At 45.5% G+C, this 7,925-nt stretch overlaps 1 protein-coding gene across 1 annotated transcript in view; it reads right to left on the minus strand.

Moving 5' to 3' along the window:
* The window catches only part of BTBD9 (BTB domain containing 9), a 319,222-nt gene extending 314,174 nt beyond the window's left edge, over positions 1–5,048 (minus strand). The window contains exon 1 of the mRNA XM_074989795.1: positions 5,022–5,048. The gene's annotated coding sequence lies outside the window, so the exon portion shown is untranslated. The remainder of the gene's footprint in view (positions 1–5,021) is intronic.
* Between the last annotated feature and the right edge of the window lie 2,877 nt (positions 5,049–7,925).

Consider the following 7,925-nt stretch of genomic DNA (forward strand, 5'->3'; position numbering starts at 1 on the left):
GAGCCGGTGGGAAAAGGATAGATAAGACACATTATTATACCACTACATAAATCTGTGATGTACCTACACCTTGAATTCTGAATGCAGTTCTTGTTGCTCCATCTCAAAAAATATATTAGAATTAGTAATGATATGGAGAAGGACAAAAAATGACTAGAGATCTGGAACAGTTTCCTTATGAAGAGAGATTTAAAAGACTGGGACTTTTCAGCTTGGAAAAGAAACAAGGAGGGATATGATAGAGGTCTATACAATCTTGACCATGCTGGAAAAAAAAGTATGTATTATTTATTCATTCATATAACACAAAAAGGAGGATCAAACACAGTATCCCTCTAATTTTTTTCATGTGCGGAATATATTTTGTTATGTGCCCCAAAACACATGGGCCACCCGTAGGAACACATACTCCTGGATCTGGGTGGCATTTGAATCTCTAGTGGGTGGCCGCCCAAGCACTAAGCTTACAGGGTACACTGGTCACATAATGAAATTAATCAGAGGGTTTAAAACAAACATAAGGAAGTACTTCACCCAACACACAGCCAACCAGTGGAACTCTTTGGCAGGTAATCTTGTGAGGATCAAAATTATAACAAGGTTCACAAAAGATCTTAAATAAGTTCCTGAAGGAGAAGTCCATCAATGGCTATTTGCCAGGATGAACGGGGACACAGCAACATGCACTGAGTGTCCCCAGCCTTAGTTTTCCAGAATCTGGGAGTAGGTAACAGGGATAGATCATTCACTGATTGCCTATTCTGTTCATTCTCTCTGAAGCACTTGGCATTGGCCACAGTCAAAAGACAGGTGAGTAGGTTAGATGGGTCACTGGTCTGACACATTATGACCATTCTTATGTTGTTGAATGACGGGAAGGGGAAGAGTTGTCCATGCCACCTTTTCCTGATCCCCTGGAAATGGCAGTAGCCAATGGGAGTTTTGTCAACAAAACTCATGGAGCATGCACACACAAAAAATGAGATTTGCCAACAATATCAGGACAAAACACAACACCTTTCCTGGCAGCATTCTGCCTCAAAGCTGAGGCATAATGCTGCTGTTGACAGTTTCTGTCGACAAAAAAGCTGTGTAAATGCCCCCAGGGGGCCTCTCTTGACAGACAGGGCATCCACAACAATGGGTAGCCCGGTCTGTTGTGCTTCTGGGTGCCTGATTCGACGAGTATCAGAGAGTTAGCTGTGTTAGTCTGCAGCTTCGAGAACAACAAGAAGTCTTGTGGCACCTTACAGACTAACAGATATTTTGGAGCATAAGCTTTTGTGGGCAAAGAGAGGAGCCAGGCAGTCTGAACAGAGCACTTTCCTAATTTACTTTTGTGTGTGGCTGCACTCTGTCAACAGAAGTTTTGTCAGGGAATCTCTTTCAACCGTAACCTCTGTTGACAGAGTGCTGTAGTGTAACCATAGCCTTGGTGTACCTTCACTGAAGGATACAGGTGGTACTTGGGCCTTGTTGAGAAAAGCATATTTTTAATATGAGAACATGTGTAATAGACATGTCTATGATCTCAGAAAATCTCTGTTTTGCACCCTTGTGTGTGCGTGAGCAAAGAGAAGACGTATGTGTAACTTTGGGATCCACTAGGCTTAATCACAATGCAGAATTATGTAGGTTATGCCAGTAGCAAAGCACAGACTTTTTTATTACAAGGATTGTCAGCAGTGCGGTGGACTATGAGAAGATTTTAATGTTATAATAATAGCGTAGTGAAACTGAAGGTTGAGAAGGTGCCCTGTTAATAAGGGTTAGGACCAAAAAGCTGTGAAGCAGTTCTTAAAATGTATACTTATTATTCTTTCTGGGGAGTTGGTTACGCACCTGTGTGAGTTCTGGACCCTCCTGAATCATCAACCAGGTCTATGCTACACACTTATATGGGTATAAACAGGACATTCAGAGGTGTGATAAATCTACATCCCAGAGCAACAATTATACTGAATTAATCCCTCATGTAGATGTGCTATATAGCAGCTATGTCTCCCATCAATATAGTGACAGCCTCTTGGGAAGGGGGATTAACTAGTATACTGCAGCTAGACAGCCATAGTACTGTATGTGAAGACAAGCCTTTCTAGTGCCAAGAACTAGCATTACATGTACCCACATGCATACTGAGGCGCTGCTTGAAGAAGGTAAAGAGAAGGTGGCATGAGCAACATTTCTTTACCACTCCTTTTTTATCCTTTAGCAGACAGATGGAATCCTGTGGGTGAGAGTGAATGGACCAAGAAGTAATTGAAACATATGTGGTCTTCACTAGCTGATGAAGTTGTTCTTTAATGCTGTCTGCAGTTTGGACCATCAAAGACCTACTAGGAGCCATGCATTACCAAGAGTAAAAATTGACAGACTACTCTGACCCATATCACGGCAACACTTCCATCACACACACAAAATCCACACATTTCCCTAGATTTTTTTTAAAGTGGCTATTTTTCCAGGGATACTCCAGAACCATTGGCACATGTAACCTCCAATATGGGGCGCTGATCCTACTCTGCATTCCCATGAGGCACAGCATACATCAAGAGAACAGGAAATGTAGATCTTAAAGCATGTAGTCATTTAAACAGGAAAGAGGGATGATGAGGGATTCTCCAAAACATCCCTTTGCAGCACAGAAGGCTCTGAAAAGTGTGAATTAAATTAACGCAACCTGAACCAACAACCCAGACATGAGAACCATTCCACTTAGCTCAGTGGTTGTTCACGTGTCCCTCCTGAGTGCCCATTCTCAGCTCCCCAACACAAAGGACAAGGACTTTTTCTGTGTGAGTCAGGACATGAGAATCACAGAATGGAAATGGATCTCAAGAGGTCATCAAGTCCAGTCCCCTTCACACGTGGAGCTGGAAGTTCAGACTTTCCCAAATGGTCACTCTCTTTCCCCTCAAACCAGGGCCGGGTTGGGAGGGGAGCACCCAATCTTTGTATATGGGCATGGGCCCTGCAGATCTTGGCATACACACACAGCAAAGAAAGGGGCTCACCCATTCCAAGAAAAGAAAGCAGTTTAGCCCTATAGACTATACACCCTCTATCCCAGCTTATATGAGGGGGTTGGGAAGCTGGCTTAAAGGCACATAGAGGGGCAAGAGCTCTCCAAATATGGGTACAGGCACAGAAGGAGAGAACATAAGTTTACACATACCCCAGCCTCTACTCTCCTCCAACCCACATAGCACTCACCCCAGAGCCCCTTTGTAGCATACCCATCACTCAAACTCACATTATCCCCAAATCTCCCTCTCTCTTCCTCCCCTACTGACCACTATTTATCCCCTTCCACTTAGCTACATATCCAAACATCTATCCCTCAGTTCCCTTACTTATCTCTCTTTCCTAACACTCCCTCCCAAAAAATATCTGTGGCTATTATTTTGCTCCTTTGATTACACCTCACTCAAATGAAACTGACACCCATGACCCCACAAGTTATAGCCACTTTCAAGCACTTAACCCATACCCCTTTTGTCTTACATGGGGACTTGTGGTTAACATCCTGAGTTATTAAAGTGGGCGAATTAATATTTTTGACTAGCTCAACTTTTGTTGGCGAGAGAAATTTTCAAGCTGCACTGAAATCTGAGGAGCAGCTAGAAAGCTTGTCTCTTTCATCAACAGAACTTGGTCCAATCAAAGATAATGCCTCACCTACATTCCTTCTCTAATATCCTTGGACCTACAGAGCTATATCACTTCAAGGGAGGTTATTTTTAGTTATGATAATTGAAGGATTAGTTCACTGCCAGTCTCAAAGAGGTCTATGATTCAGTCAGTCATTCGTACTTCTCAATTTATAACAGCACAAAGAAACAGAAACTTTTTTTTTCAGGAGGGGAGGAACCATTGGTCAAATGATCCCAAATTTGGATTATTAATGCTACTTTCTACTCCCACGAACACATCAAATTTCAAAGAAATATGAGTAGCCTTTCTGATTTCAAAGCACTTTTTATGACGTAAAACTCAACTCTTGCAAATGTTGTCACTTTTTCTGTACTGATGCATGTGGACTAAAAATACAGCATCTTAAATGCTATCCCCAGCTTGGGTTCTGCATAGACTTAGTGGGGGTCATACACTATCTTGGGTAAAAAGACAGACCGTTCTGAACTGCAAGTTATCAATAGTTGGATATCTAGCTTCAAGTCTTCCCCCCCCCCCCCCCAAAGGGAAAAAAAAAAAGTAGCAACCTAGAAATTAAGGAGTAAGGGAAGTCAACAGAAGAGAACACACCCATTGATCTCCCTTAGTGGAGAAAGTACGGAAACCCAAATTACAGTATGTCAACTTCAGCTACATAATTAACAAGAGGAATCGTGTACCTTAATTCGACCTTCTACTGCAGTATAGACCTGGCCTAAAACAAGTGTTCTGCTATGGATGTGGTACCATCCCACTGCCCCGCTTCCCTTCACCCCGCTACACGCCACTTCAGATGCACTCGCTCCCTCCAGCAGTACCAAGGTTTCCAGCCGAGCAGCTGGCCCCATTTGTGCTCCCTAACACCGGGGCCACGAATTAGCGCCACACCGGGCTCTGCAGGAGTCACACTCGCCGTGGCCTTCACCGGCCCGGACATGGCGGCGGCGGGTGGATGCTGGCGGCGGCAGCAGGGGAAGGAAGGCAGGCAGGCCAAGGGCCCGTCAGGACCAGACACCTGGACGCCCAGAGTAACATGCAACCTTTGACACACGGGAGAGCGGCCGCCCGACGCTTAGATCCGCGTGGGAGCTTAGGGACGGGGCCCGGCTGTGCCGCAGACCAGGACCCCGAATCCTCCAAAGGGGAACACAAGGCGCGCGCGCGAGCCTTCAGGGCGCAGAAGGGCACAACGGGTCCCGAGGAAAGGGGGCACCCCTCCCCACCCACACGTTCGGGGCGGAACGCCCCTTGCTGGGGGGGCGGGGAGTCTACGTCCCTTGGCAGTGAGGTCAAGGAGCGCCCCAGAAGGTGCTGGCGCCAGATCAGTGACACCCCGCCCCACAACTCACCGGCCGGAACGACAACAGCACCTTCCCCCTTTCTCCGCGCCGTGGCGTCTTACGTCATTCCCCCCGCTCGCGAGCTCCCCTAGCAACCACAGCCGTGCCCCGACGTGCTGACGTACGTAGCCACCGGCCGCGGAGGCGAAGTTGCCGGCTTTAGGGTCAGGCTGAACCTGAAGCGTGAAAGGGCTGCGGGCCCGTTGCCCTCGGTCTCGCCAACACCCTGTGTGATCTACCCAGAGCTGCCCCACCCCTTTCCGTAGGGGCAGCGCCGGCGGAAGTGAGCGAAATCCTGGAGATAGGTGGGGGTCTACTCTTTAGCCGCGACCCCCTACTTAGTGCCCAGGGGCAGGTTATAGGGGTTCCTGAGATACCTCCCACGATGCCCCACTCTTCATATAGTGTCAGGATATCTCTCAGCTCAACCTGTTCTCAGGTAGGCTGGACAGCCAGTAAAGTGCAAATACTGAAGAAGAAAAAACATACTTCAAGTAGTAGAAATGTAGCACTTTTAAGACTTAACAAAATGATTTATTCAGTAATGAGCTTTCGTGGGACAGACCCACTTCATCAGATCAATGTCATTTCCAATACAGACTGACATTTATAAGTACAGAGGACCAAAAAAAATTGCAATAAAAACTGACAATCAAGGAGGATTGAAGGAAGGGGACGAGAGGTGGAGGGATGTTAATTGTCCTGTCTGAAATAATTACAAGTATCAATTAACAATCAACAATTAACAACCCCCCACCTCTCACCCCCTTCTTTCAATCCTATTTGACTTGTCAGTTCTTATTGCATTTTTCTTTTTGGTCCTCTGTACTTATAAATGTCAGTCTGTACTGGAAATGAAATTGATCGGAGGAAGTGGGTGAAATCTCATCAACCAATAAATCATTTTGTTAGTCTTTAAAGTGCTACATTTTTGCTGCTTTGTTTTTTTGAAGTACAGACTAACATGGCTACCTCTCTGTTACTATTCATACTTGACTACTGTAACTAAGTATTTCTACTTCCTTACTTTTCACCTCTGCCTCTCTGCTTACTGTGAATGAAGTCTAAAATAGCTGCCCTCTGGTTATTTCCTCTACCATCAAAACCAAGAAGTCTCTAATACAGACAAGAATTTCTTGGACATTTTGTGTTTTCCTGTATTTCCTACAGTTGTGTGGGTTGTGAAGATTCCCGCATTATTACTTAGTACTGTATTTGGATATTTCTCTTATGTATTCTAAGAATGCCTCCTCCTTACGATTTGCTGTTCTAAGGTAGAACTCTATTGTGACATTATCCCATTTTCCTCCTTTTATCTTCACCCAGAGACTTTCAGATGGTGTCCTTTCACTTCCTTTAGCTCTAAAAGCAAGTAGATGTGTTCTTGATGCATAAAGCAGCACCTCCTCTCCTTTTCTCACTGTCTGTCCTTCCTGAACAAGCTATTCTTCTCTGATAACAATATTCCAGTCATGAGATTTATCCTGCTAACCTGCAGTGACAATAATAGATATAATTTTACTTGTGTATGAAGAGTTCCAATTTATCCTGTTTTTTGCCCATAGTTCGTATATGTTCACACATTTAAGATATTGAACACATTCCCCCACTGTTTTCCTTTCTGCTGTTCCTATGACCCTACTGTAATTTTGCTTTCTGCCTCCACCAATATCTAGTTCTCTGATAGGGATTCGTTTTTATACCTACCTATAGGTTTTTGTCAGCCCTCGCCTTTGAACCTAATTTAAAACGCTTTTCATAAGGTGACCAAGTAGTTGTGCAAAAATGTTTTTCCCTGCTTGACCAGGTGGGCCCCGTTTCTGACCGGTCCTCCTTTCTAAATCAGTATCCTATGCGTGAGGAAGCCAACCCTCTCCTGTCATGCAAGAAGTATGCACCGCTGTTGAAGCAGCAAATCAAGATTCCCATGTGACATTACCTGTGTTAGGACGTGTTAACTTTCAACATAGCTTCACTCTGTAGTGCAGCAGGATGCCACTGAAGAGGCTTCTGGTGCAAAATTATGATGCTGTATTGCTCCTATGAGGATCTGCACACCATCTTCAGTGGCAACCTACCTTCATCATCATGGCTACTACCACTGAGAGAGAAAAAGGGGGAGTGGAGTGGGCTGGAGACAGTGTCCAGCAGGGTGAACTCCATGGACATTGTGGTGGTTGAGGAAGGAGAGTTGGAGGAAGACTGGGGACAAGTGACATGGACATCCAGTATCATGGTGAGCCAGAACCTCTTAACTCTGGAGCAGCCCAGCCAGTCCCAGCATTCTGGCTCTGGTGCAGGAGAGGGGATTTCCAGGACGTATGCATTGTGGTTTGATAGTGCAGAGAGACATTAGATACAGCTATGCTTTTTAAAATTCAGGAAAGAAGAAATTCAAATAATGCACACACAGAGAGTTTGTAGCTGCTTCTCATTCCCCAGGGCAGCTAGGCAAAGGGAGCACTGTGGAAGTTTGTCGATACACACATATCCTGGGAATCCTCCACAGAGATCAGGTACTCTGCAATCCTCTGACTTCCCCCTGCTGTAGGAAACTTTACCACATTGTTGCCAATTATTTGTAGGCAACAAAGTTGCACATAAGCCAGCAGCATAGAGTTGGTTTGCAGGAGTGTGCAAGCGGGAGCTGCACCCTTTCATCTTCAGTTATTTTTATGAGTGAAATATCTTCAACAATCACCACTGCCTGGGGAAAACAGTGCCACAGTTAAGAACAGTGGTCCTCAGCACTTATAGTGATAGCCCTCTGGCCACCCCCCACTTAGTCCCATCTTGCCACCTACCTCCAGGGCTGAACTCACCATGGCTGGGGCTCCCACTGTAATGTGTGTAGGGCAGCTGACAGACTTGCCTGTCTCCTGGACGAGGTTGGAGGCAGGACTGGGGACAGCC

This window comes from Carettochelys insculpta, chromosome 3, assembly GCF_033958435.1.
Source record: "Carettochelys insculpta isolate YL-2023 chromosome 3, ASM3395843v1, whole genome shotgun sequence".
Taxonomy (NCBI): domain Eukaryota; kingdom Metazoa; phylum Chordata; order Testudines; family Carettochelyidae; genus Carettochelys; species Carettochelys insculpta.